Genomic DNA, 27,496 nt, shown 5'->3' with positions numbered 1-27,496 from the left:
ACTTACCAAGAGGTGCTGGCACTGCAGTCGGGGCAGATTTGTTGGTATGCAGGCATATTACCATGTGGGCTAGCTCTCTGGCCAAAGACCCATTTTTTTTTTTTTACTTTAAATATGTATATGTGACGAGACTGAGAGAAACTGAGTGGGAAAGGGGAGATGGAGTAATAGAGAGATAAACACCCGCAGCCCTGCTTCACCACTTATCAAGCTTCCCCCTTGCAGGTGGGGCCCAGGGGCTTGAACCCAGGTCCTTGCACACTGTAATGTGTGCACTTAACCAGGTGTGCCTCCATCTGGCCCCTGTAGATGATTATTTTTATGAGATGGAAAGAGACCAGGGCACTGATGAACCCTGGCGTGTTCAGTGCTGGGGAATGAACCGGGGACCCCGTGCATGCTAATCTGTGCTTTTAACCATCAGCTGTCTCTCTGGCCCCAAAGATCTCTTTTTCAGTCAACGCGCATTTGAGCAGAGCCATCCCCCCCCCACCGTGGCTTTTAAATTGGCCGTCATTCTGCCCACAGCCAGAGCTCACTTAGGAAGATTTTATGTATTTAAAAAAAGAACTTTTAAATCAACAAGAATTAAAAAAGAATTCATCATTATGAGAGAGTGAGACCAGAGCACTTCTCAGCTCTGGCTTGTGGTGGTGCTGGAGATTGAACCTGGGACCTTTGACCTGCCAATCTGGTGCTCTAACTAGCTTCCTGGAGGGGGAAGTTTAGAAGATGCTGTTTAAGATATCTCCCTTACCTTTCCAACACAGCAGACTTTTCTTTAAAAAAAAAAACAACAAATCTGCAGAGGGCCAGCAAAATAGCTCTGTTGCATAGTGTGCTGTGTTGCCATGGTTGCGTGTCAGGTTTAAACCCAGCCCCCCACTGTCTTAAAGGAAGCTTAGGTACTATGGTTTCTCTCTCAGTTTCTCTGTTTCTCTTTTATTTCTTTTTTGCTTCCAGGGTTATCACTGGGGCTCGGTGCTGGCACTATGAATCCACTGCTTCTGAAAGCCTTTTTTTTTTTGGATAGAACAAAGAGAAATTGAGAGAGGAGAAGACACCTGCATGGGAGAAAGAAAGAAAGAAAGAAAGAAAGAAAGAAAGAAAGAAAGAAAGAAAGAAAGAGAGATAGATACCTGCAGACCTGCTTCACCACTTGTGAAGTGACTACCCCCGCCCCACAGGTGGGGAGCCGGGGGCTCGAACTGGGATCCTTGTGCTTCGTACTGTGTGTGCTTAACCCAGTGCACTACTGCTCACCCCCCACACACCCCCCGTGCAGGCATGCCAGACCACCAACTCTTACACTGCCTTTGTGTTGGTGGTGGTATTTTGTTTTGTTTTGTTGCATTGTTGCAGGCTTGAGAGCTCCCCTGCTTGGAGGAACCTTCTCTGAGGAACCTCTTGCTCGTCTCTGCTGGACCAGTTTGGGTTTCTGCTCCGCCTGTTCCTGGGAGCCTGGCTGCCGGCCTCCTGGGCAGGCCCAGCCTGTGAACAGGACAGACGGGCTAAACCAGGGCGCCCAGCACCCGGCTCCAGCTCTAGGGCGCTGCTGAGCTCATCTCTGCTCTGTGAGGAGCACCCCCGCTTGGAGCACCTCGTGGCCTGCACCCGAGTCTGCCCAGAAAGAGTGCTGACTTGGCCCGGGCACCTGTCTGCCTCTGCAGGTGGGCAGGGGACTTGGAACCGGGGCTGCTCAGACATGCTGTGGGTCTGGGTTTTCAGAGAGCCATGGAGGTGTCATTTATCCTTCAGTTTAGTTTTCTCTCTCTCTCTCTCTCTCTCATCAGTCAGGCTTGGTGACAATTCACTTTCCACTGAGATTTTGAAGTAATGTGTTATATATGCATCCCAAGGCCAAAAGAAGGGTCCCCCTTCTCTTCAGTCTCCCATGCTTGGAAGTTAGCTTTTTTCTTTTCTTTATCTCTTTAGAGGCCCGCCCACCTTCCTTCCTTCCTTCCTTCCTTCCTTCCTTCCTTCCTTCCTTCCTTCCTTCCTTCCTTCCTTCCTTCCTTCCTTTTTAAAAGAGGCGTCTGCTGTTGTTTTACCCCCAGGGTTTTCACTAGGGCTTAGTGCCTGCCTGTGAATCCACCACTCCCAGAGGCCATCTTCCCCCCCTTTCTTTTTCTTTTCTATTCTTTTTTCCCCCTGTTTTATTCAGTCAGACAGAGAGAAATTGAGAGGAGGGGGGGAGGTAGAGAGGGAAGGTAAAAGATAGACACCTGCAGACCTGCTTCACCTGCTAGTGAAGCATCTCCCATGCAGGTGGGGAGCAGGGGCTTGAACCCAAATTCTTGTGTGGGTCCTCGAGCTTAGTACTATGTGCTCTTAACTGGGTGCACCACCACCTGTCCCCCTCCAGTTATTATTTATTGTTTTTATCTTTTTTCCCACCGGGGTTGTCACTGGGAGTCTACCACTCCTGGTAGCCTTCACTTCCTTCCCTCCTCATCCCTTTAACAATATATATATGGAGAGAGAGAAAGAGAAAGAGAGAGAGAGAGAGAGAGAGAGAGAGAGAGAGGCTCACAGCATTGCTCCATCGTTTGTGAAGCTTCTTCTTTGTGGTGTAATCCGAGCGCTTGCACCTGGGGACTAGAACTTAGTAAAATGTGTGCTCCACCAGGTGAGCAATTTATTTACCTGTTCGTTCATTTATTTATTTTACTGGGAGATAGACAGACAGGGACCAGAGCCCTGCTCAGCTCTGGCTTGTGGTGGTGCTGGGGACTGATCCTAGGGCCTCAGAGCCTCAGGCAGGCGAGTCCCATGTTAACGGGTTACAGGTCAGCTTCTAGCAGACCAGAACCATTTTTCTTTATTTTTCTTTTTTTTAATTTTTAATAATTAGTGATTTAATGATGAGTGAGAAGACTGTGGTATGAGAGGGGTACAAACTGGGAGTCAGGCGGTAGCGTAGTGGTTTAAGTGCACATGCGCAAAGCGCAAGGACTGGTGTAAGGATCCTGGTTCGAGCCCCAGGCTCCCCACCTGCAGGGGAGTCGCTTCACAGGTGGTGAAGAAGGTCTGTAGGTGTCTGTCTTTCTCCCTCTCTGTCTTTTCCCTCCTCTCTCCATTTCTCTCTGTCCTAACAACAGTGACATCAATAACAACAACTACAACAACAATAAAACAACAAGGGCAACAAAAGGGAATAAATAAAAGAATATTTAAAAAAAGAGGGATACAATTCCATACAATTCAGTTCCCACAGCCAGAGCGCCATATCCCATCCCTTCCATTGGAAACTTCCCTATTGTTTATCCTTCTGGGAGTCTGGACCAAAGATCTTTATGGGATGCAAAAGGTGGAAGGTCTGGCTTCTGTAACTGCTTCTCCTCTGGACATGGGCATTGACAGGTTGATCCATACTCCCAGCTTGTTTCTGTCTTTCCCTAGTGGGGTGGGGTTCTGGGGAGGTGGGGTTCCAGGACACATTGGTGAGGTTGTCAGTCCAGTGAAGTCAGGTTGGCATCATGGTGGCATCTGCAGCTTGGTGGCCGAACAACATTAAGACGTAAAGCAGAACAAATTGTTTAATAATCAGGAACCTAAAGATAAGAGTATAGCAGGTGAAATTTGGGGTCTTCATGTTGGAAGAAGCTAGGAAGTCTACTTAAAGTATATTCTAAGCAATTAACTCTTTTAAAGATGTATTCACCTTATGTGAGTGAGCGAGAGAGAGAGAAGGAGAAAACAGAGAGCTGGCTTGTATGCTGTTGAGGGCTGGTCTCAGGGGCTCACACATGCAAGTCCTGTGCTCTGCCCACCGCTCACCTCAAAGCTGCAAGACTGACATGGATCAAACAAATATGGGAAATCAAAAGCCAGGAAAGAATATATTTGATCATTTGCTGCTTAAATAAAAAATGTCATTTAAAAAACATGAGAACCTAGAGCAAAACTCTGGTCTGCTAAACTTTGCCCCAGAGTATTGACAGGTATTGTGATGTGCATGTAGAAATATCTATCATACATCTTTTTTTAAAAAAATCAATTTATTTATTATTGGGTAGAACAGATAGGGGAGGGGGAAGATCTACAGGAGCTGTGAGGATTGACTTCTATCTTTCTTAATGGTTAATTTTGGTGACTTACTAGTTGGTATTTGTGGAGAATACACATGATGTAATATACTTCTGATGGGGTAAATTTTTTTTTTTCCTGGATGGAGCACAGCTCAGCTCTGGCTACTGGTGGTAGCAGGGACTGAACCTGAGAACTTCTCGTGTGCAAACCCTTTGTGCTACTATAAGATGTCTTTCTAGCCCTTGTGTGGGTTTCAGTGTTCTCTGTCTCTCTCTCTCTCTGTGTGTATCCTCCAGGGTTGCTGGGGTTTGGTGACAGCACTATGAATCCACTGCTCCTGGCAGCCAATTTTACCATTTAAAAAAATGTTTATTTATTTATTCCCTTTTGTTGCCCTTTTTTAAAATATTTATTTCCTTTTGTTGCCCTTGTTGTTTTATTGTTGTTATTATTGATGTCGTTGTTGGATAGGACGGAGAGAGGAGGGGAAGACAGAGGGGGAGAGAGAAAGACAGACATCTGCAGACCTGCTTCACCCGCTTGTGAAGCGACTCCCCTGCAGGCAGGGAGCCGGGGGCTCAAACCAGGATCCTTACGCCAGTCCCTGCGCTTTGTGCCACCTGCGCCTAAACCACTGCGCTACCACCTGACTCCCCATTTTTACCATTTTTAAAAAATAGGACAGGATAGAGAGAAATGAAGAGAGGAAGGGGAGAGAGGGGAGAAAGACAGACACCTGCAGACCTGCTTCACTGCTTGTGAAGTGTCTCCTCCTATAGGTAGGGAACCGGGGGCTCGAACCGGGGGCTCAGACCGGGATCCTTGTGCAAGTGCTTGCACTTTGTATTATGTGCGCTTAACCTGGTGCGCCACCGCCTGACCTCTTGTGTGTATTTTTAATATCTTTATTTATTGATTGGCTAGAGACAGAAAATTTGATAAGAAATGAGGAATGAGAGAGAGGAAATGAGAGAGACTTGAAGCACTCTCTTATCACTCAGAAAGCTCCCACCCTGCAGGTGAGAACTGGGGTCTTGAACCTTGGTCCTCGTGCATGGTCATATGTGCGTTCAGCAGGGTGGGCCAGTGCTCAACTCGCCCACATTTTGTGTTGAAGAAGTTACCTATAGGTGCAGTATGGCCGAATTCATTTCTCCACTGTTCCTTTCTGCCTGGTGTGAGCTGGCTCCCGGCCTTGTCCACATGTTATATAACCCAGACTGGCTCGGCCTGTCGGGTAGGTTTGCCGTAGTAAACTGCAGAGCTGAGGAAATGTTCGCTGACCTTTGCAGTGGCACCAGAGCTCCCACAGTCCTTTGGGAGGGAGGCAGCAGAGTCGTCAGCTGGCAGGTGGCCTCTCTTTGTTGCCATTTCCGTTTTCATTGTATCCCCAGAAATAAACCCGAAACTATAGTGACAGCTGGCCAGGGGTCTTCCCCTGAGTCCAGGTGACATTTTTGGGGTTTGTGGCTGATGGGAGAGGAGCACAAGGAGGTGGGCATGAGTGGGACCAGTCCTGCTCCCCTCCCCACCCTGGGGTCTGATGCCTCTGGGGAGAGCTCCGGCAGACTTCCTCCAGCCGCCTCTGGCCTTGACCCAGTTAGCTCAATGCAGGGTGAGTGCTCGAAGTTCTCTGTAGGGCTGTGCGCCCCTTTCTCTGCCGAGTTTGCCTGCTTGTTCTTTCATCTTTGAGGTCCAGTGGTGGATTTGGAAGACTTTTGTGGGATGTTTCTGCCCTTCTTTTGGGGCTCTGTGGTTTGCAGGGGTCCCTGTGCCAAAGAGAGGGTGATGCCCAACTACTCTTTTCTTTCTCTCTCAATCTCTCTCTCTGTCTCTCTCTCTCTCTCTCTCTCTCTCTCATTCACTCGCTCTCACCTGTTCCCATCTCTGCACAGAGCCTGGGGGAACCCAACTTAGATTCCAGATTGACAGTAACCTAATTTTCCCACCATGAGTCACTCCTGGTTCGAAATATCCTAAAAGAGGCTCTCGTCTCTCTGGGTCAGGCAGGTTGCAGCCTGCTTGATTTTCTCTCCTGTGTCTGGTTTGTAATGGTTTTAGGGAGAACAGGAAATGGCCCTTTTATGAGTGTTGCAAAGAATGACACGGGCCTTGTTTAGAAATGATGTGACTTTATACCGATCCTGGCTTATCGACAGAAGCTTTCTTTGTGTAAGTAAATTCACCATTCTGTGTCCTGGTCTGAAATAGTGAAAGACCAATCATATACATATTTCACATATTTTAGTAAAAGAACCAGTGTTCAGAAGCAAGAACGTTTTTAAACAGTTCATATCCTTATTCTTTTTTTTTTTTTTTTTTACCAGAGCACTGGTCAGCTTTGGCTTATGGTGGTGCAGGGGGATTGAACCTGGGGCTTTGGAGGCTCAGGCATGAGAGTCTCTTTGCATCACCAGTATGCTATTTACCCCCACCCATTCTCATTTTTTAATGTCATATTCACTGTTCTAAATTTGCTGTTATTGTTTGAAATCGGTGTTACTTCTTTGACCTGAAGACTAAAATGAAACAAACAAAAACCAAACAAAAACTACACCCGTGAAATTATTCTCTCTTCAGGGGCTAACTCTTGGGCATTATAATCACTAGCTTGGGAGACTTTAGAGCACAAAGTAGAAAAGAAAAGGAAGTTGAGGCTAAGGACTTAAACTAGGACATTGCAAAATTAGCAAAGAAAAAAAGTAAATGGATAACTGGCAGCACAAACCATTTTTCCTGTAAGTTCCTTTTTCCCCAGTTCCTGCCATCATGCTAAAAAAAAGTCTGCTTGTGAGCTGGCTTTTCTCTGAATCCTCCTGGTCGCCGTCAGCAAGACAGTTTTCTTTTTCTTTCTTTTTTTTTTTTTCCTCCAGGGTTATTGCTGGGCTCGGTGCCTGCACCATGAATCCAACGCTCCCGGAGGCCATTTTCCCCCCTTTTTTGTTGCCCTTGGTGTTGTAGCCTGGTTATTATTATTACCATTGTTGATGTTGTTCGTTGTTGGATAGGACAGAGAGAAATGGAGAGAGGAGGGGAAGACAGAGAGGGGGAGAGAAAGACAGACACCTGCAGACCTGCTTCACCGCCTGTGAAGCGACTCCCCTGCAGGTGGGGAGCCGGGGGCTGGAACCGCTGGTCCTTGAGCTTTGCGCCACATGCACTTAACCCACTGCGCCACTGCCCGACCCCCCCCTTTTTTTTTTAAGCATTTAAAATTTTGTTTCTTAAAAAAAATGATGGTTTCAACTCCTGTGCAATATTGTGGTCAGAACTTGAAGGCATCACGCTGAATGAGACAAGCCAGAAAGAGAAAAAGCAAATGATCTCACTTATAGGTGGACCTTAAGAATAAAGGACAATAAGGAAAAACATAAGATTAAAACTGGAACTGGGTATGGTGTGTACCATCAAAGCAAAGGACTTTGGAGGATGAGAGAACGAGATAGGATGAAGGAACATTGAGATCCTGTAAACCATTAACCACCACCCCCTCGAAAAAAAAGAGTAGTGCTTGGACCCTCTCCTCCCCTCCCCTCTCCTCCCCTCTCCTCCCCTCTCCTCCCCTCTCCTCCCCTCTCCTCCCCTCTCCTCCCCTCTCCTCCCCTCTCCTCCCCTCTCCTCCCCTCTCCTCCCCTCTCCTCTCCCCTCCTCTCCTCTCCTCCCCTCCCCTCCCCTCCCCTCCCCCCCATCTCCCCTCCCCCATCTCCCCTCCCCCATCTCCCCTCCCCTTTTCTCTCCTTTCCTCTCCTCCCCTCCCCCCTCCCCCTGCCCCCTCCCCTTCCCTCCTCTTCTTTTTTTGCCTCCTGGGTTGTTGTTGGGGCTCAGTGCCTGCACTACTAATCCTTTACTTATTCACTTTTTCTTTTCATTTGATAGGACAGAGAAATGAATGGCAATTTTGATTTCATTACTTAGTCACACTTCCTTCATCCAACTTGTGCTGTGTTGTCCTCAGTGTTGTTGGTAGGGATTTGAGCTTGGGACAGCACTCTGTTATACAAAGCTCCCAGCACATGGTAGGCAATAAATGAATAAAGATAATACAAAAATTTTAAAAAAGAAGGGGATGTGACTGACTGAGTCATCTTAAATGGAGCAAACCTACATCTGCCTTTCTCCCTCCCCCTCTCTCTCTTTCCCTCTCCTTCCTTTTTCACTTTCTTTTTTTTAAAAACTCTTTTTCAAGTTTTTTATTCTTTTTTTAAATTTATTTATATTCCCTTTTGTTGCTCTTGCTATTTTATTGTTGTAGTTATTATTTTTGTTGTTATTGATGTCGTCGTCGTTGTTGGAGAGGATAGAGAGAAATGGAGAGAGGAGGGAAAGACAGAGAGGGGGAGAGAAAGACAGACACCTGCAGACCTGCTTCACTGCCTGTGAAGTGAGTCCCCTGCAGGTGGGGAGCTGGGGGCTCGAACCAGGATCCTCACACCGGTCCTTGCGCTTTGCGCCACGTTGGCTTAACCTGCTGCGCTACCCCCCAACTCCCTCTTTTTCGCTTTCTTTCTTTCTGTCTTTCTTCCCTTTTCCTTTTTTTTCTTCCCCTTTCTCTTTTTTCTTTCTTTCTTTTTTTTTTTAAATTATCTTTATTTATTGGATAGAGACAGCCAGAAATCGAGAAGGGAGAGGTAGAAAGGGAGAGAGACAGAGAGACACCTGCAGCCCTGCTTCACCATTTGTGAAGCTTTTCTCCTGCAGGTGAGGACTGGGGGTTTGAACCTGGGTCCCTGCTTACTGTAACATGTGCGCTCAACCAAGTGCGCCACCTCCCGGCCTGCTTTCTCTCTCTTTTTTAAGGGAGCAATTCAGCAGAAAGCCAGATTTATTTGGAGAGAGCTGTTGGACTTCTTGAGCACTGACATCTTAGCAATACAGGCAGGAGAGGCCGTGAATGCTTTTTAGGGCTGAGTAGTGCTCTGTCTGGTATGAAAAAAAAATCCTACTTTAGGTTCTGTTGTCCATACTGTATTCTGATGAGTTCACCTCCCCACCCCCCTTTTCAGAAGTGATTCCAGAGAGCCTCTGTACCATTTCATGACTTACTGGAAGGGTTTTACTATATTTGTTTAAAGTCATAAAATACGGCCTGACTTAGTGGATGGATCAGGAGCCACAGGCCCTGGGGCTGGTTTCACCAGCAGAGAAAGCCATGGAGGCTCCCTCTCCAGGGAAGCCAAGAACGCAGCTGGCTGGTGTCCCAGTGCCAGGACAGGGGACCTCCCCATGTCACCCCTGGAGCGCACGCCAACCAACACCAGTGACCTCGGTTCCCTACAACCCTGGTCCGGGCTTCTCTGTGATTCTCGTTCTTCATCATTTATTTCCCAAGATCCCAAATCTGAGCTGAGAATAGGAGACAAAGTCTCCTCCGTGTTTCTGATGGTGGTGCCTTGCACTCAGCTGCAGGGGCCGCTGAGAAAATAGTTCTGTCTGGAATGTTTGTGCAGGGTGAGGGTTAATGATTTCCCAGACGTGGGGAGGGAGCTCAGATGCTGACCAGCCACGAGAATCCTGTCTTCTGCCGCTCAGAGCTGGCTGGAGGAGGTGGAGGTGAGAGGCGAGAGGCTCTCCTGCTTGCCTCCTGCCCTGTCTGAGAGCTCGCTGAACCTGAACCTGGTTCTCTTGGCAGCTGCCTCCAGACCCAGGAGCAGGTGTTCTGTTTATTGTTCTGTGCTGCTTGAGGGTCTTCTGTGGGTTTTTTTTTCATCTCCAATCCACACACCATCACCCCCATCTTGACGGGGTGAAACCGATGCTTGGGGGAACTTCCTCCGTGAGACACAGCTGGTCCGAGGCAGTGCTGTGACCCTAAGCCGCGTGAGTCTGCGTTGACAGCTCTACTCTTTCTATGGGTCCAGGGCGCCTCCCCGCAGGGCACCTGAGAAAGGGCATAAGTAGCTGCCTATATGGTCTGTGTGGGGATGTGCTTCTGCTGCTGGTGTTTCCCCAGAGGACCCAGCCCTTCTCATTGACGGGGGTGTAGGACACCCTCTGGAATGCAGGAGTGGCGGGGGCTCTGAGCTATGGACCTGGAAGTCCTAAGAAAGTGAGTATTGGGGAGTCGGGCGGTGGCGCAGCAGGTTAAGCGCACGTGGCACAAAGTGCAAGGACCGGCGTAAGGATCCCTGTTCGAGCCCCTGGCTCCCCACCTGCAGGGGAGTCGCTTCACAGGAGGTGTCTGTCTTTCTTTCCCCCTCTCTGTCTTCCCCTCCTCTCTCCATTTCTCTCTGGCCTATCCAGCAACAATGACATCAATAACAACAACAATGTTAACAAGGGCAACAAAAGGGAAAATAAATAAATAAATTAATTAATTAAAAAAAAAGAAAGTGAGTATTGGATCCGAGGGAGATGGCTCAGCCTGTTAGAGCACCCCCATGCATCCCTGAGGTCGCCAAGGTCATACGTTCGATCCCCGGCATCAACAAATGCCAGAGCTGAGTGGTTTTCTTTTGCTACCCTTTCTCTCTTACTCTCTCATCAATTAATTGATTAAAAAAGAAAGTAAGTGACTGTGTGAAGAGTTTAAAAAAGGAGGAAAAGGCTGTGAAGGGGCCTCACAGAGTTCGTTTTGGGGACGAATTAGAAGGAGAGAAACCAGCAAAAGACACTGAGTGATTGTTCCTTGGTAGGAAGATAAGGACCAGCCGAGGGAGGAAGAGATCACAGGTTAGGAGGAGGTGTGGCCAGGACACAGGTGCTTTGAGAATCAGAGTGGGAGGGCTGCCCTGGCCTAGGCTGGCCAGCAGGATGTGAAGGTGGCATTTTAGAATTTCAGAGAAATACCCTGTGTGTCCGACTTCTCTGTCATGCAGCTGTGATGGGCAGGGAGAGAAGTGGCCCTGTAGTTTACACGGTGGACATATCCAGTCCCGTCCTTAATCTTTCCGTCCCTTTACTTTAAACAGATTTAATTTTATTTATTTATTTATTTTTAATTATTTTTTTTTAGATAGGACAGAGAGAAACCGAGAGAGGAGGGGTAGACAGAGAAGGGGAGAGAGAAAGACAGACACCTGCAGACCTGCTTTCACCGCCTGTGAAGCGACTCCCCTGCAGGTGGTGGGGAGCCGGGGGCTCGAACCGGGATCCTTACTCAGGTCCCTGCGCTTTGCGCCACGTGCGCTTAACCCGCTGCGCCACCGCCCGGCTCCCAGATTTAATTTTTTTAAGTGCCACTGGAGAACGAACTCAGGGCCTCACCCACATGCCTAGTCCAGCTTCATGTTTCCTTTACTTTGGGGTGTGTGTGGGGGGGAGAGATACAGAGAAGAAAAACACCACAGCATTGCTCCGTCATCCATGATGCTTCTGTGGTGCCAGGGTTCGAACCCATCCCGTGCCTTTCATTTGATAAGGAGTGGCTCTGCCGTGTGGATAGCCCTGGTTCCCTCCCGCCCCCCATTTTACCACCAGTGTTAACTTCTGAGGCTTGGTGTCTGTGTGACTCCAACATTCCCAGAATCCAGCTTCCCCTTCCTCCCTTCCTTCCTCCCTCCCTCCCTTCCTTCCTTCCTTCCTTCCTTCCTTCCTTCCTTCCTTCCTTCCTTTTTTTAACCAGAGCACTGCTCAGCTTTGGTTTATGGTGGTGCGGGGGATTGAACCTGGGCCTTCAAAGCCTCAGGCACGAGTTTGTTTGCATAACCATTATGGTATCTACCCCCACCACCTTCTTTTTTCTTTCTATCTTTCTTTTTAAGTGACTTTTCTTTTTTTAATTTTTTTTCCCTCCGGGGTTTATCACTGGGGCTTGGTGCCTGCACTACAAATCCACTGCTCCTGGAGGCTGTTTTCCCCAATTTTTGTTCCCCTTCTTGTTATTGTTGTTATTGCTGTTGTTGTTGGGTAGGACAGAGAGAAAAGGAGAGAGGAGGGGAAGACAGAGAGGGGGAGAGAAAGACAGACACCTGCAGACCTGCTTCACCGCCTGTGAAGCGACTCCCCTGCAGGTGGGGAGCTGGGGGCTCGAACCGGGATCCTTACGCCGGTCCTTGTGCTTTGTGTCATGTGCGTTTAACCTGCTGCGCTACTGCCTGGCTCCCTAAATGTTTTTATTATCATTATTTATTTGAGAGAGGCAGCCAGAGGAAGAGAGACACAGAGACACCTGCAGCCCTGCTTTACCACTCGTGAAGCTTTTCCCCTGTAGGTGGGGAGCAGAGGCTTGAACCTGGGTCCTTCTGCACTGTAAGATGTGCACTCAACTAGCTGTCTTTTCTTTCTAATAAAGGGTAAGAGAGGGAAGCAGTAAGGGAGTGGGAAAGAGAGAGAGAGAGACACCTCCTATTCTTTTCTTTTCTATCCTATCCTATCCTATCTTATTGCTTGAAGCTGCAAGAAGGGGTCATAGACTTGAACCTGGATCCTTACACATGAAAATGTGCTCTGCTAGGTGACCCACCACCAATTCCCAGTACTTCTAACTGATGCTTTGGTCAGGGTGATTCCTTGAGTCCACACCATCTAACGAACACTTTAAACAAAAGACACTGTTTTCTTTCTCTCATTCTCAAACTCACACTTGCTGGTGGACACTGTTGTCCCCAGAATGACTTAGCTCCTACCCACATGGAGCCCATATGTCCCCTTCTCCTCCCTCACAAGGCTTGGTGAAATCTTCTAGCCATTCCTGTGAATTGTTTGTTGTCTTGTTCAAGGACCCAGGTTCAAGCCCCTGGTCCTCGCCTTCAGTGGGGGAAGGTTCACAAACAGTGGGGCAGAGAGAATGAGACACCTGCATTCTTTCTCTCGCCCCCCCCCCCCACTTCCCCTTCCCTCTCAATTTCTCTCTGTCTGGAACCAAAATAAATAAACACACAAATGAAACAAATTATGTACTTGAAAGGAAGGAAAGAGGCAAAAAGAGAGGTGGAAAGACACCAAAGACTCCTTCTCCATCCGTGGAGCTCCCTTTATTGCTTTTAGGATTCAAACTCATGCATGGCGTAGGGTGTGTGCTCTACCCACGGAACTATCTCCTGTCTGCTGTCAGTATCATTCTTCATAGCTTGCTCTGGCTTGATAGCCCTCTCTCTCTCTCACACACACACACACACACACACACACACACACACACACACACACACACACACACCCTCTCTGCTGCTCAGTGTGCCTATTCTCTGGGCAATAGCAGGAAACTGCTTCCCACCATGAGACACACTGTGGGGACATGTTCCCACAGTTCGTCTTTCGGCATCGCGGTTGGAACCGTGTCTTTGGGGAGAGAGACCTCAGTAGGCTGGCAGAGAAGCAAGTCGTCCTGGGCAGCACAGTTCCTGTGGGAAAGTGCATTCTGAGCTCGGATGGCTCTGCCAGTGCTCAGGCGTTGCATCCCTTCTGCAGCCTGCCTGTCAGCTGGGGCCTCACCACCGCAGCTTTCCGTGCGGGCTGGGACCCACGGCTCTTCCACCAGGGTGAACAGCACCCAGTTTCTTTGTGGGAGGATCAGGACCAGGAGTCTTTCCTGTGTCCAAATGGGTCTCACTCATTCACCCACCACAAGTTTGCTATGAATGTATTTATAATAATAATAATAATAATTATTATTATTATTTTGCATCTAGGATTACCACTGGGGCTCTAGGGTTATCGTTGGGGCTCATGCTGGCACTATAAATCCACTGCTCCTGGAGGCCATTTTTTTCTGGAGGGAGGGAGAAATAGAGAGGAAGGGAAGATAGAGAGGGGCAGAGACAGACAGACAACTGTAGACCTGCTTCACCACTTGTGAAGCGAACCCTCACCCCGGCAGGCGGGGAGCCAGGGGCTCGAACTGGCATCCTTGAGTGGGTCTTTGTGCTTTGTACTGTGTGTGCTTAACCTGGTGTGCCACCGCCCGGCCCCTCTGAATATATTTATAGAGGACTGTGTGCACGCTGCCCTTTGTGGCAGGGATCCGCACGTGAGGAAGAGTAGGGACTCTTCAGGATCCCATGCAGAAGGGGAAGTGGCCTCACAGAGCCCCATGAGGTCACTTCCAGCTCTGCCCGTCTCAATCGCTCTGTTCACTCACTCACCCCCCCCCCCCCACCTGGTCCCATGTGGTTCATTTATAAATTATCTTTTTAGATAAGGGCGGAGAGAGCTGTTGGTCACAATAACTCTGGCTTTACTGTTTGTAAACATTCTACATTTATCTTCACTGTGATTTATGAAAAGTCCAGGAAGACACCATTCGTCTGCACGCATCCTTTGCTGTCTTTCATTTTATTTCTTATTTGTTAGTGACAGAAATTGAGAGGGAAGGAAGAGATAGAAAGGGAGAAAGGAAAGGGGCCAGGTGGTGGCGCACCTGGTTGAGCATACATGTTTCTGTGTGCATGGACCCTGGTTCAAACCCCCTACCTGACTCCCTCAAGAGTGTTTTGAACCATAAGCTTCTTGACCAAAAGATCTTCTTTATTTTTATTTAACATTTGTAATTCAAGTACTGTGCTAATGCTTTCTGAATTAGCAACTGTTTTCTCCTGTGTCTTATGTAGAAACAGGCATCCTATATCTAGCTTGATTAGAATAGCAGGTTCATCCTGAATTAAGATTTAAAATTGAGGGCAGGGGAGACAGCATAGGGATTATGCAAAAAGACTTTCATACTGGAAACTCCAAAGCTCCAAGTTCAGTCCCCACTACCATCATAAACCAGAGAGACAGTGGGGCTTTGGTAATAAATGAAAAAAAAAAGATTTGAATATGCATATACACTTCAGAACATTATTTTTCTTCCTTACGAAACTACTGGTGAAGTGGTGAAGTCCATATTTGATTGCCTTGGTTTCTTATTTGTCATTTTAGCAGCTTCTTTTAATGTGAATAATCCATCTCTGGCTAGAACCTGGTCTCTGTAATTATGGGAAGTTGAAACCCACATTGAGTAGTTGAGTTTTAGTGAAAGAACAATCCATAAATTATTCGGTACTTTGCTTCTGTGATCTGTTCAGTGTTCTTTGCTGTTCTGTCTCCCAGAGCGATAACTTGTGCAGGGATATTTCACAGTGTTTCTAGCACTACCCGGAGTTGGCAAGGATCCCACATTAGTCAAGCACTTTGAGCACATAGTAACTTGGCTTAATCCTTACTTCTTGTCTCTCTGTTATAGAAATTGCAAGTAGAGGCCATGCCACAAGTTTATTGGAAGATTTCTTTTTCTTTTCTTTCTTTCTTTCTTTCTTTCTTTCTTTCTTTCTTTCTTTCTTTCTTTCTTTCTTTTTAACTTTCTTTCCTTATTTCTTCCTTCCTTTTTTTCTCTCTTTTCTTTCTCTTTTTTGTCTCTGGGGTTATCACTGGGGTTTGGTGTCGGCACTATGAATCCACTGCTCCTGGTGGACAATTTTCATTTTATTGGATAGGACAGAGAGAAATTAAAGGGGAGGGAAGGAGGGAGGGAGAGAGACCTGCTGACCTGCTTCACCATTCGTGAAGCAACTCACCCTTGCAGGTGGGGAGCTGAGGACTCGAACCAGGATCCTTGTGTGGGTCCTTGTGGTTTGTACTATGTGTGCTTAACTCAGTGCACCACCACCCAGCGTCCCCGAAGATTTCTATTTTTTTGACAAAAAAAAAATTATGTTATTTATTTTAAGAAAAGAGAGAAAAACCAGAACACTTCTCAGCTCTAATTTATGGTGGGGCTGGGGATTGAACTTGAGACCTCAGAGCTTTAAGCATGAGAGTGATTTTGCAGAACCATCCTGATATCTCCTCTGTCCTGAATGTTTGCTTCTAAAATTTCTGTTCTTTGAAGAAAAGAATATGACTGCAACATTATGAGTCAAACTCCAAACCAAGGACATGATTTTCTTATACACTGGCCCTTTAATAGGTAAACAACGGTAGTGGAGAGCCACAGTTGTAAATTGGTGAGATTTAATGACCTTCCCCCTTCAGCAGTCTTTTTGTTGATAAAACTCAGACCAGAGTTGGCTTGTCAGCTGGCAAACTGCTGGACAGGTACCAGCCATTCCCAGGTAGGTTCAGCCTTTTAGCCCCAGAAATCTCTCTCTAGGTCCATGAGCCACACGTGTCTGTACTCACCCTTGGCTTGGAGGGTTCCCAGAGTAATCCTGGTCCTGTCTTGTTACGTTCTCAGGTGCTCCATGTTGCTATTCCTAGTTCAATGGGTGGGCAGTAGATAGTCATTTGGCTTTAGACAAAGCAGGTGAAACATTCTGACTTAGAAGTTAGGCCTTCATGCTGGGGGAACAGTTTTCTTTTTGCATCTTGTGGATGTGCACAGGGTGCAGGCTGGGTAGGCTTTATTGCTCTATGTATAGTTACACGAGTGTTTTCACTTTGTTTGCTTTAATACTTAGTAGAATAGACATTTAAGAAAGCTAGATTTTTGCTTGTGATGAGTCACTTTTGCTCAATCTTTTAAAATTTTTTAAATTTATATTTATTTTTCCCTTTTTGTTGCCCTTGTTTTCTATTGTTGTTGTAGTTATTATTGTTGCTGATGTCGTCCTTGTTGGATAGGACAGAGATAGAGAGAGGAGGGGAAGACAGAGAGGGGGAGAGAAAGGTAGACACCTGCAGACCTGCTTCACCACCTGTGAAGCGACTCCCCTGCAGGTGGTGGGGAGCCGGGGGCTCGAACAGGGATCCTTACGCCGGGCCTTGCGCTTCATACCACGTGCGCTTAACCCAACGCGCTACTGCCGACTCGCATTTTTGTTCAATCTTAAGCCTTCCCCCAAATTCAAGTTCATTGTATATGTAACCAGGAACACGTATGGTAAATCTGACCCAGAAGAGGAAGCTGTTTGCTTTCTAAAGTCTTAAGAGTGTGACTCAGAGGATGACGGAGTCAATCAAATGCTCTCTTTGTATCATTAAAAACAAAGAAATGAATTGGCAACCAGCATGCAACAAAAACTGCCACCTGAAAGTATATGATGTAAAAAACAAAAAAAAGATTTTTTTTAAATCCATTTTTATGATCCAGATAAGACCAGCTGCTAGGATGGAACCTGGGACCTCGGGTCCCATGCTGCACCACTGAGCAATCTCCCCAACCTTATAATCAGAAAACAGATCACTCACTACCCAAGGGGTCAAAGGGAAAAATTTAAGAAGGCACGAGCATTCGGTGGCATCTTCAAACAGGGAAATAGCACCGTGAGAGCCCAGCCCAGAAGGACATGGCCTGGGGTCTGAAGCTGGGGCCTCAGTTCATCCCCAGCCAGTTGTGTGAGGATTGCCCCAAGCCCTGCATCCATCCTGGGCTGCCTGGGTAGACCAGATGTCCCTGCAATCTGCCGGAGCGCCCCAGTCCTACACTGAACAGCTGGCTCTGGAAACGTCTCCACTCTCAACGTTAAGTTGAAGACGGCTGTCATGTCCCCCTAGACTATTCTTCAGGCCAGTCTGTTGGTCTGCTTCTAAATTCTGCTTCTAAGACCCCTTCTGTTTCATTGGTTTAATCCCCCCTGCTTGGCACTGTGTTACATAACCACTGTTAACTAAGCACCCCCTGCCTCCGGGACATTGGTTTAATCCTCACTGGTTCGAGCTTTTTCCTTCTCCCCACCCCCTATCCTACATACATCCTCTTCGGACCTGAATCTTCCGCCTCAGGATATATATGGACAGGATTGTGATTAGAGATAGCTTAGATTGCGCTATGTTCCACATGAATAAAGACTGAACTGCGCACCACTCAGCCATGAGTCCCTAGTCGTCTCTGTCTCCCGCCCACAAAGCTCAGCCCGACACCAGTCTCACCAGTTCTGTCAGGTTTACTGTATGATGTGAAATGTACTATGCCCCCCCCAACTTATATATTTATCTCTTAGGAGAAAAGGAGACACACACACACACACACACACACACACACACACACACACACACACACACACACCTCAGCCCTGGCCCCTTTGGTGCCCAGGATGGAACCTGGGACCTCGGGTGTACAAGTTGTGTGCGCTGACTCTGAGCAGTCTCTCCAGCTCCAGCTTCCTTAACCATCTGATATTTCTCCAGATGGTTAATTTCCTCTTCCGCTGCTGCTTCTGGAAAGTAAAGTTAACTCAGTTCTCTGGCTGTGGTTTTGCTTGGGCATCCCCATGTAGGGTTGGTCCTCTCTCTCTCTCTCTCTTTCTCTCTCTCTCTCTCTTTCTCTCTGCTTGATTTGCTCCATTGGTTTTGGGGATATAGTCCAGCATTGTTTCCTTTTTTTTTTTTGTTCAAGGCAGCATTGTTTTATCTGTCAGTATTGTGTGCTGTGACACCAGGCCCCCAGCATTTCTTTTGGGAGGATTTCTGTTCATACTTGGGGTGGGGGGGAGTGGAGCTCAGTCTGTCCTTCTGGAATTGTCATCTGCCCACATTGTCTTCCACCTAACGTCTCACCTTTGACTGGACTAAGAAATATATTCTCAGATGTGTCTGTGTAATTGATATAATCATTTTGAAGAAAAGATAATTTGTTTTCATGCGAGAGCAAAAGAGAGGTAGAGAGAAAGATGAGAAAGAGGAGAGACTAGAGCACTGTTTTGCTCTGGCATATGGTGACGCTGGGAATCCAACTTGGGCCCCTAGGTATGTTAAGTTCTGTAAGCCAAACACACTAGGGTTAGGGTTAGGGGTTAGGGGTTAGGGTTGGTTAGGGTTAGGGTTAGGGGTTAGGGTTGGTTAGGGTTAGGGTTAGGGGTTAGGGTTGGTTAGGGGTTAGGGTTGGTTAGGGTTAGGGGTTAGGGTTGGTTAGGGTTAGGGGTTGGGGTTAGGCTTAGGCTTAGGGGTTAGGGTTGGTTATGGTTAGCTCTCTCTGGCCCCTAATGAATGATGATCAAATTAAAGAAAGTTGATGCCAGCCCCTTCTTTTAGATTATAGAGGCACGGTCATGAAATCTCTCCTCTGGCGTTCTGGCTAATAGAGCCAGACTGTGTCACCCACCTCTCACCTCTTCCTTTTACTAAGATAGTTTGCGAGAAATGGAGATACATTTCTGCTTATGCTTTTTCTTCCTGATATCACCTTTATGAAAAGTCACATTAGGATAATTTGATGTGACATCAGCAACCCAGCGAAAGCCTTTGCTGCTCCTCCCTGTCCCCGGTCTGTGGAATCTGTCCTCTTGAAAACCAGTGGTGGGCTTGGCAGTACCACAGTGGGTTAAGTGCAGGTGGCTACAAGCGCAAGGATGGTGTAAGGATCCCGGTTCGAGGCCCACTCCCCACCTGCAGGGTAGTCACTTCACAGGTGGTGAAGTAGGTCTGCAGGTGTCTGTCTCCCCCCGTCTGTCTTCCCATCCTCTCTCCATTTTCTCTGTCCTATCCACAAACAACATCAGTGACAATAATAATAATAATGACAGCAATATGGACAACAAAAAAGGGGCAAAAAATCAAAAAAAGAAAAGCAGAGGTTGGCTTGTGTCTGACGCCAGGCTTGCCTCTCTCTGGCTTTATATCCTCCTTTTCCTTCCAGTCCTGAGCCTCTGCCCTCAAGTGTAGAGTGACCTCTTCAGCCGATGCTAATGCTGCCACTTAAAGGCTGTCTCTGCTCCTTCTTCCCACAGTCTCGTAGTGGGTAGAGTGTTTCTGAGTCTCTTCCTTGCCAGACCTGGACCACTGAGGTGAAGCTGAGTGACCTGCCTTCTGACAGTGTCCGGTGGCTGTGCCAACTTGTTCGTCTTTGTTTTGTTCAGAGCTGAAGACGAGGTGGGATACGTCTCATAGAAGGTTGCTGCTGGTGGTCCCTGAACTCCCTGGGCTTCCTCAGCTTACAGAAACTAAGCTCTTGCATTCAGTCTCAGGGATGTGCTGAAGCACTGGCGTGTGTTTCAGTCTGGTTTATTAGTGATTTAACAGTGATCAACAAAAATTATAAGATAATGGGTATAGTTCCACACAGTTCCCACCACCAGAGTTCTGTATCCTAGCCCCTCCATTGGAAGCGTCCCTATTCTTTATGCCTCTGGGAGTATGGATTAGCATCCTTTATGGGATGCAAAAGGTGGGAATTCTGCCTTCTGTAATTGCTTCTCTGCTGAACTTGGACTTTGGCAGGCCGATCAATATGCCTAGCCTGTTTCTTTCTTTTCTAATTTTATTTATTTATTTATTGGATAGAGACAGCCAGAAATTGAGAGGGAATGGGGAGAGAGAGATAGATACCTGCAACACTGTTTCACCACTGGCAAAGCTTTCCCCCTGCATGTGAGGACCAAGCACTCAAACCCAAGGCCTTGCTCACTGCGGTGTGTGTGCTCAGTCACATGTGCCGCTACTCGCCCCGCCTGTTTCTATCAAGAAAGATGTTTTCTTAGAGACATCTGGTGATTTGTAGGTAAGAAAAAAAGGAGATACAATTCCTTTATAGTCAACGACTGCCACCTCTCCAGATTCAAAGGAGGTCTCGAAACTTGACATCAGGCTCAACCTGACGCTGTTGACTGGCTACGGAAGAAGGGCAAACGCTAGAAGAAGAAAATTATTTTAAAATAAATGATGAACCATCTGGCCAGGAATTGTTTGTTTGTTTCAAGAGTTTAGGACAGGGCTTGCGCCTGGTTGAGTGTAAAAGTTACCATGTGCAAGAACCCAGAGTTGAACTTCCACTCCTCACTTGTACAAAGGAAGCTTCTCAAATAGTGAAGTAGGTCTGCTAATGTCCTTCTTTCTCCCTTTCTATCTCTCCTTTCCCTCTCCATTTCTCTAATAATAATAATAATAATAATAATAATATCTGTCTAATAGTAAAAAGAAAGAGAATAGGAAATTGTGGCCCCCAGGCGTAGTGGACTTGCCTTGCAGTCACAGAAATAACCCTGGTGACAGTTAAGGAAAAAAAAAAAAGTTTGGGTTCCTGTTTTCTAGGTTAAATAGACAACACCTGGAATCCACACAAACGCCCACATACCCACAGCCCTTGCTGGCAGTGTCACGTGGAAGGGGTACAGTTTCTGAAGCTGTTTCCTACCTGGTCCAGAAGGGCCTATGAACCCTCAGTACCGGGGAGGGAGACAGGAAGAGTGCGCTTCTCTCTGAGGGGATGGAGGGCCTGAGAGGCCTTTCTAGGACGGTGGGAAGGATCACCGCCACAGTTTGCTGCAAACTGCCAGTCCTTTTCTTTCTCAATCTTGTGATAATGGTTCCTCTTCACCTCAGCACTGTGGATTTTAAAAAAAAAAATATTTATTTATCTATTCCCTTTTGTTGCCCTTGTTTTTTTATTGTTGTAGTTATTATTGTTACTGATGTCGTTGTTGTTGGATAGGACAGAGAGAAATGGAGAGAGATAGGGAAGACAGAGAAGGGGAGAGAAAGACAGACACCTGCAGACCTGCTTCACCGTTTGTGAAGTGACCCCCTTGCAAGGTGGGGAGCCGGGGGCTTGAACTGGGATCCCTTCGCTGGTCCTTGTGCTTTGCGCCACCTGTGCTACCGCCCGACTCCCAGCACTGTGGATCTTTTGGCCAGATGATTTATGTATTTTAAGATTTTATTTGTTCTTCAGTTAACAAAAGAGAAAGAGCCAGAACATCACTTGGATCCAGTCGTCCTACTTCTGGATGTCTGTCTGAGGAATAGAAAAACATGGACATGAAGTGTTACCCGTCCACTCCACTAGTCATCTGTTACTGACAGTAGCTAAAATATGGAAGCAGCCGGTGTGCCTGCTGATAAATGAGTGGATAAGAAAATCTTCTGGTTCTGATTGTTTGTTTTTCTGCCACTAGGGTTATTGCTGGGCTTGGTGCCGCACTATGTATCCACTGCTCCTGCTGGCATTTTTTTCTGTTTCTAATTGCTATTCAATAGGACAGAAAGAAATTGAGAGAGGAGGGGGAGGTAAAGAGGTAGAGAGGGAGAGAGGTCGGGCGGCAGCGCAGCGCGTTAAGCATACATAGTACAAAGCACAAGGACCAGTTTCCAGCCCCCACCGGGCTCCCCACCTGCAGGGGGGATCACTTCACAAGCAGTAAAGCAGGTCTGCAGGTGTCTGTCTTCGCCCGCCCCCTCCCCTCTCAAATTCTCTCTGTCCTATCTCCCTCTCCCCTCTCAATTTCTTTCTGTCTCTGTCCAATAATAAATAAATAAAAAATTTTAAAAAAAGTTTCAAAAAGAGGGAGAGAAAGACAACAACAGACCTACTTCACAGCTTGTGAAGTGTTCCCCCTGCAGGTGGGGAGCAGAGGCGGTGGGGCTGCACTCGGGCCCTTGCCCATGGTAAAATGTGCAGTTAACCGGCTGCACCACTGCACGCCCCCCCCCCCCCAGTTCTATTGTATTTCAAGCAGTGAGCTACCAGTATAGAAAACACAAAACTTTGCTATTCTTGGAAAAATGGAAGGAGCTCCAGGCAAGGGTACAGAACGAAGTAAGTCTAAAGGGGAAAAGACAAAGACTGGATGAGTCTGCCTGTGTGTAAGGATAGATGGATGGAGAGAAACACAGTCAAGGCGGATCAGTAGGTGGTGACAACAGCTCTCAAGTAAAAGGCCCAAAGGACAAGAGGAGGAGGGTGGAGGGAGGAATACAAAGTGGGGAGATGTAAAAAGAAAAGAAAAATCTTCCAGGTTATAACTGATTTGGGATTGTAGGATCATTTGTTTCCAAACCCTGAAAGCCTGTCTTCTTGCATACAACTCAGAAGAAGCAAACACAAGGTTACAGGAATAGACAAGAGTCAGACCTCATGTTGCAGGTAAAACAAAAGAAAAAAACCGAAAGGGATAGAGGAGAGAGATAGAGATTGAAAGAGAGACACCTGTAGACCTGCTTTGCTGCTCATCAAGCGTCCTGCAGGTGGGGAGCGGGGCCTAGAACCCGGATCCTTGCGTGGGTCCTTGCGTTTAGTACTATGCGAACTCGCTATTAAAAAGATGTGCAAGTGAGTACATTCACCATTCTTCAGGTGACTAGGAGGCCCTCCCCAGGTGCGGGGCTGGCCCCTTGGCTCTGTCCTCTGGAGCTATGAATACACAGGTTCCAGATGAGACTATTTTTAAGAGCCCTACTCTAAAAAAAGAAACAGAAAGGGGTGTTTAACAATAATTTGCCTTAAATTTTTTTTTTCCCCAAAACTGACTGGCTTTTTATATTTAGATCTTGGAGATAATGACTGAGCTATTTCTGCTTTAGGTTATGTTTTATTTGGGGCCTTTTGTATTGTCCTAAGGACACTCACACAGGGGTTAAGAACAGCACATTAAGTATTAGCTGCTTGTGCTTATTTTAAGACTTATCTCACCAGCTAAGAGACTCGGGTTCTCACACTCTGTACCTTTTGATTAGGAACAGCCTTTCACAAAACGGGTTTCAGTTGTACTTCACGAAAAGGTAGAGAGGGTCTGGCAGTGAACTGAGGTAACTCAAGAGTTCACCAGGCGTGGAATTTATTTTTGTTCCCTGTCACTCCTGTCTGTCTGACCTGATTCTGCTGGAGGGACTATCCTCAGAGAGGACACCGGAGGACAGGGCAGGGACTCTGAGCTGAGGTCCATTCCCAGCCTGCTATTGGAGGTAGGGGGAAATCCAACTGACAAGACTTTTTTCAAGTCTTTTGGTTGACAGCAGCCGGATTTGGGTTTAGCTGGAGCGTCCTTTCTTAGTTTGGTTTGGGCTGGTGTAAGCATGTGTGAATGGAGTCCCGTGTGGACTGCACAATGGGATGTTTCTGAAAAGTCAGGGAGTTATTTGTTTTGAGGAGCCCTGGCCTCATACATGGTATTTTTAAACTCACGGGTGTTTTATTTCCCCAAGATCGGGGCTGGGAGATTACACAGCACTGCAGCTTCCTCTAATGGAAGGGCACCTCTCTTAGGGTGTTGAGGCTCAGACCTGGGTAGGGACTCGAACCCGGGCCTTGTGCGTGGTGAGACACTCACCCTACCCAGTGAACTGTCTCTCCAACCCAGGACCCATTTTCAATAAATCGACTAATGCAGAAGCTGCTAAGAGCACTTGTTACTTGGGTTAATCTTCTGTGTTCTGGTCTCTGTTTTCTTGAATAGACACAGTGATCATAGTTATTCTCTGATTTACCTCTCATTTTTTTCCCTGTTTATTAATTTATTTATGAGAGCTTGAACTTGAGACTCCGTGTTTCAGAGTCCAATACCATATCCACTGTACCAACTCCTAGCCTGTGATTTATCTCCTTAATACTGGAGATATATATTATTTCCCCCCATAATCCTGGCACCTGGCTTCTCTTTTTAAATATTTTTTATTATCTTTATTTATTGGATCGAGACAGCCAGAAATCGAGAGGGAAGGGAGTGGTAGAGACAGAGAAACACTCACAGCACTGCTTCACTATTTGCAAAGCTTTCCCCCTACAGGTGGAGACCAGGGACTCGAACCTGGGCCCTTGGGCATTGTGACATGTGTACTCAACCACATGTGCCACCACCCCCCCCCCCCCGAACCTGGATTCTCAATGAAAAACCCACAACCTTGTTTCTTGGTGAAAATTCCTAACTAGGGGGCCAGGTGGTGGCGCACCTGGTTAAGTGCACAAACTACAGTAAGCAAGGGCCCAGGTTCAAGCCCCTGGTCCCCACTTTTCTTTTTTTTTAAAGATTTTTGTTTTTTATTTATTTATTATTGGATAGAGACAGAGAGAAATCGAGAGGGGAGGGGGAGATAGAGAGGGAGAGAGAGACAGAGAGACACCTGCAGCCCTGCTTTACCACTCGTGAAGCTTTCCCCCTGTAGGTGGGGGTCAGGGGTTTGAACCCGGGTCCTTGTGCACTGTAATGTGTGCAATTAACTAAGTATGCCACCACCTGGCTGTCAATTTCTCTCTGTCTCTATCCAATAATAAATATAATTAAAAGAAAAGGAAATCCCTAAGTAAAAACCTTGCCATTTTGCTTGTAGTATTCTTAACCCTTTGAGAGGGAATCTTTTTTTTTTTTCCCTTTCGTCTTCTTTTAAGCAAATCTTTTGAGAGACTGCAAAAAAAGTTCATTTTGCTGGCAAGAAATCCTCTCTGAGTTTTTTGGATTGTGATGCTGTTGTGCTGGGTTATCTGAAACATGGGTTCTGCCTTGAATCGCTGGCAGACAGGAACGTGTCAGATGTCTTGGCGGAGTTTGCGGGGAAGGGAGTGGGGGTTTCCTGCTTCTTGATGTAATTCCCCATCTTAATAATGTGGGAGTCACATGAACTCTCCTCTGTTGTGTTGAAATGCTTAGCTTTTCATACCGGGCTGGATGCTTGGTGAAAACGTGTGTGTGTGTGTGTATGTGTGCGCGTGTGTGTGCGTGCGCGTGTGTGTGTGCGTGTGTGTACAGAGATCTAAATGAAGCAGAAAAGGAAAAGTGAAATCCAAGACATTCCTTAAGTTTGGAGTGGTGATTATTTTTAGGCCATGTCCTTGGACTCCCAGAAGCTATCTTTTAAGTCAGTGGGTTGGAACTTGGAACAGAGCAACCCACTAGAACAATAAGGTGTTTTATATGGTGGGGCGGCCTACAGGCTACTTAACCCATCTGGGTCTCTGTGTTTACAGCTCTGCCAACTCCTAGTGATGTCTTCAGATACTCAGCCTGCAGCCTCTTTAACGGGTGAAATACAGGCAAGTCAGAAAAGCAGGGGAACTACACTTTATTTATTTTTTGCTTTGTTTGTTTTTAATATTTATTTATTCCCCTTGTTGCCCTTGTTTTATGGTTGTAGTTGTTGTTGTTGTTGGATAGGACAGAGAGAAATGGAGAGAGGAGGGGAAGACAGACAGGGGAGAGAAAGACAGACACCTGCAGACCTGTTTTACCACCTGTGAAGTGACTCCCCTGCAATTGGGGAGCCGGGGGCTCAAACCAGGCGAACCAGGATCCTTGTACTGGTCGTTGTGCTTTGCACCACATGTGCTTAACCCCCTGCACTACCGCTGAACTCCTGGGACTACATTTTATATCTCTTTAAAAAAAAGAAAAGAAAAGAAAAAAAAGATGAATTTGAGCGGCTAGAAGATAGCTCAGCACAAAGAGCGCAGACCTTACTGGGCTTCGAACCTGTGTCTGTAGGTGGGAGTCCCGTGCGCAGCCCCAGGGGAGCCTCTGTGAGTGGTGGAGTGGTGGAGCAGAGCTGTGTTGTCTCTCTTTCTCTCTCTGCCTCACTGGCTCTATCTAAAATTACAAGAGAGAAAAGTATTTGCCAGGAACGGCAGAATCATGCTGGTGCAAGGTCCTAACGAGGCAGAACAAGTAAACAGATAAATAAGGTAAAGTTTAAGAAAAAGTCATGTTTGAAAAGAGACGTGGTATCATACTGGAGAAGCCCCAAGTGTCCCTGAAGATACGCCACTTAGAAGCCTGGGCATCTTGGACAAGCACACTGACCCCCTAAAGCCCCAGTTTCCTCAAATGTTTTTGTTTGTTTGTTTGTTTTTGCATTCTGTGAAGATCAGAGCTAGCAGTGCATGTGCAGATGATGCGAAGTCTCACATCCCACACAAGGCACAGCCTGTGTTCTGATTCTTTCCTTAACTAGGAGAAGCCTGACCTTTCTTTTTTCTTACCACACTGTGTTTTAGTGGCTGAATTCTTGATGCTTACAGCAGCGACGGGGGTCCCTGTGAACTCACAGACACAATAAAGCTGTTTTCACTCACTTGCAGGCCAGCAAGCTTCTCTAGAGGTGGGCAGCAGCAACTGGCAGGGCGGCCTCTCTGGCCAGTGCTCTCCTTTTTCTGGTCTCCTGTCTCCCCTTTTCTTTCCTTGTCTGAGAGACTCCTGAATCAACCTCTGCAAAGCTCAAGTTACATGCTGGCTGCCCTGACTGGCCTCCAGGGCCTGGCCTCTCTCTGCCCTGGGCCCCTGGGTCCCTGACCCCAGCCGGGCAGGGCCGGCTCTGTCCCAAGTCCTCTGCAGCTCACAGTCTCACTGGATACCAGCAGAGACAATCTCTGCAGAGAACTTGGGCCCACGGCCCTGTGTTTGGCCAGGCCCATCTGTGAGCCCTTGGGGTGCCTCTCTGGGAGGAATGGGGTGACATGGGCTCTGTACCCAGCCCGCAGTAGGATGGCCCAGCCCTGCCGGGGGGCATGTGGACACAGCAAACTCAGTCACCCTCCAGCCACAGAGGGCTCCTGACATCACTGCTTTGTGTACCAGAGCCGGACATTTCAACCTGGAGCTGAAGAGTCACAGTTCATATTGGAAGAGACCCACTGGCTGGGTTTGGAGTGGAGAAACTGTCTTTCACTCTCACTCTCATGTGGCTTGCATCTTCCACTGCTGAGTCCTCTCTTTTTATTGTTGTCAGTCTTCCAACAGTTTCTTAGAAAGACTGTAAACATTTCCCCCCTACTCTCATGTATATAAATGGAGGTTTTCAGCCCTGAGACAAAAATAGATAAATAAATAAAAGCAGGGACCTAGAGGTAGCACACCAGGTACAGCATACTCCTTGCTGTGTGTGTGTGGGGAGAGCGACGGGGGGGCTTGAATCCTGGTACCACATGGGAACTCCTGGATGGCGGGGCCTTGTGCTGCTGTCTCTCCTCTCTGTA

At 47.2% G+C, this 27,496-nt stretch overlaps 1 protein-coding gene across 4 annotated transcripts in view; it reads left to right on the top strand.

Annotated features, from left to right (window-relative positions):
- The window catches only part of GAB1 (GRB2 associated binding protein 1), a 144,300-nt gene that overhangs the window by 25,757 nt on the left and 91,047 nt on the right, over positions 1 to 27,496 (top strand). The window contains exon 1 of one of the 4 annotated variants that reach the window (XM_060179031.1): positions 1,414 to 1,670. The exons of the other annotated variants lie outside the window; for them this stretch is intronic. The gene's annotated coding sequence lies outside the window, so the exon portion shown is untranslated. Of the gene's footprint in view, positions 1 to 1,413; positions 1,671 to 27,496 lie in introns of those variants that run through there. 4 annotated transcript variants of the gene reach the window in all.

Source organism: Erinaceus europaeus, chromosome 19 (genome assembly GCF_950295315.1).
Source record: "Erinaceus europaeus chromosome 19, mEriEur2.1, whole genome shotgun sequence".
In the NCBI taxonomy this organism is placed as follows: domain Eukaryota; kingdom Metazoa; phylum Chordata; class Mammalia; order Eulipotyphla; family Erinaceidae; genus Erinaceus; species Erinaceus europaeus.
The sequence above is the reverse complement of the archived record's forward strand: the minus strand, read 5'-3'. Positions and strand labels throughout refer to the sequence as shown.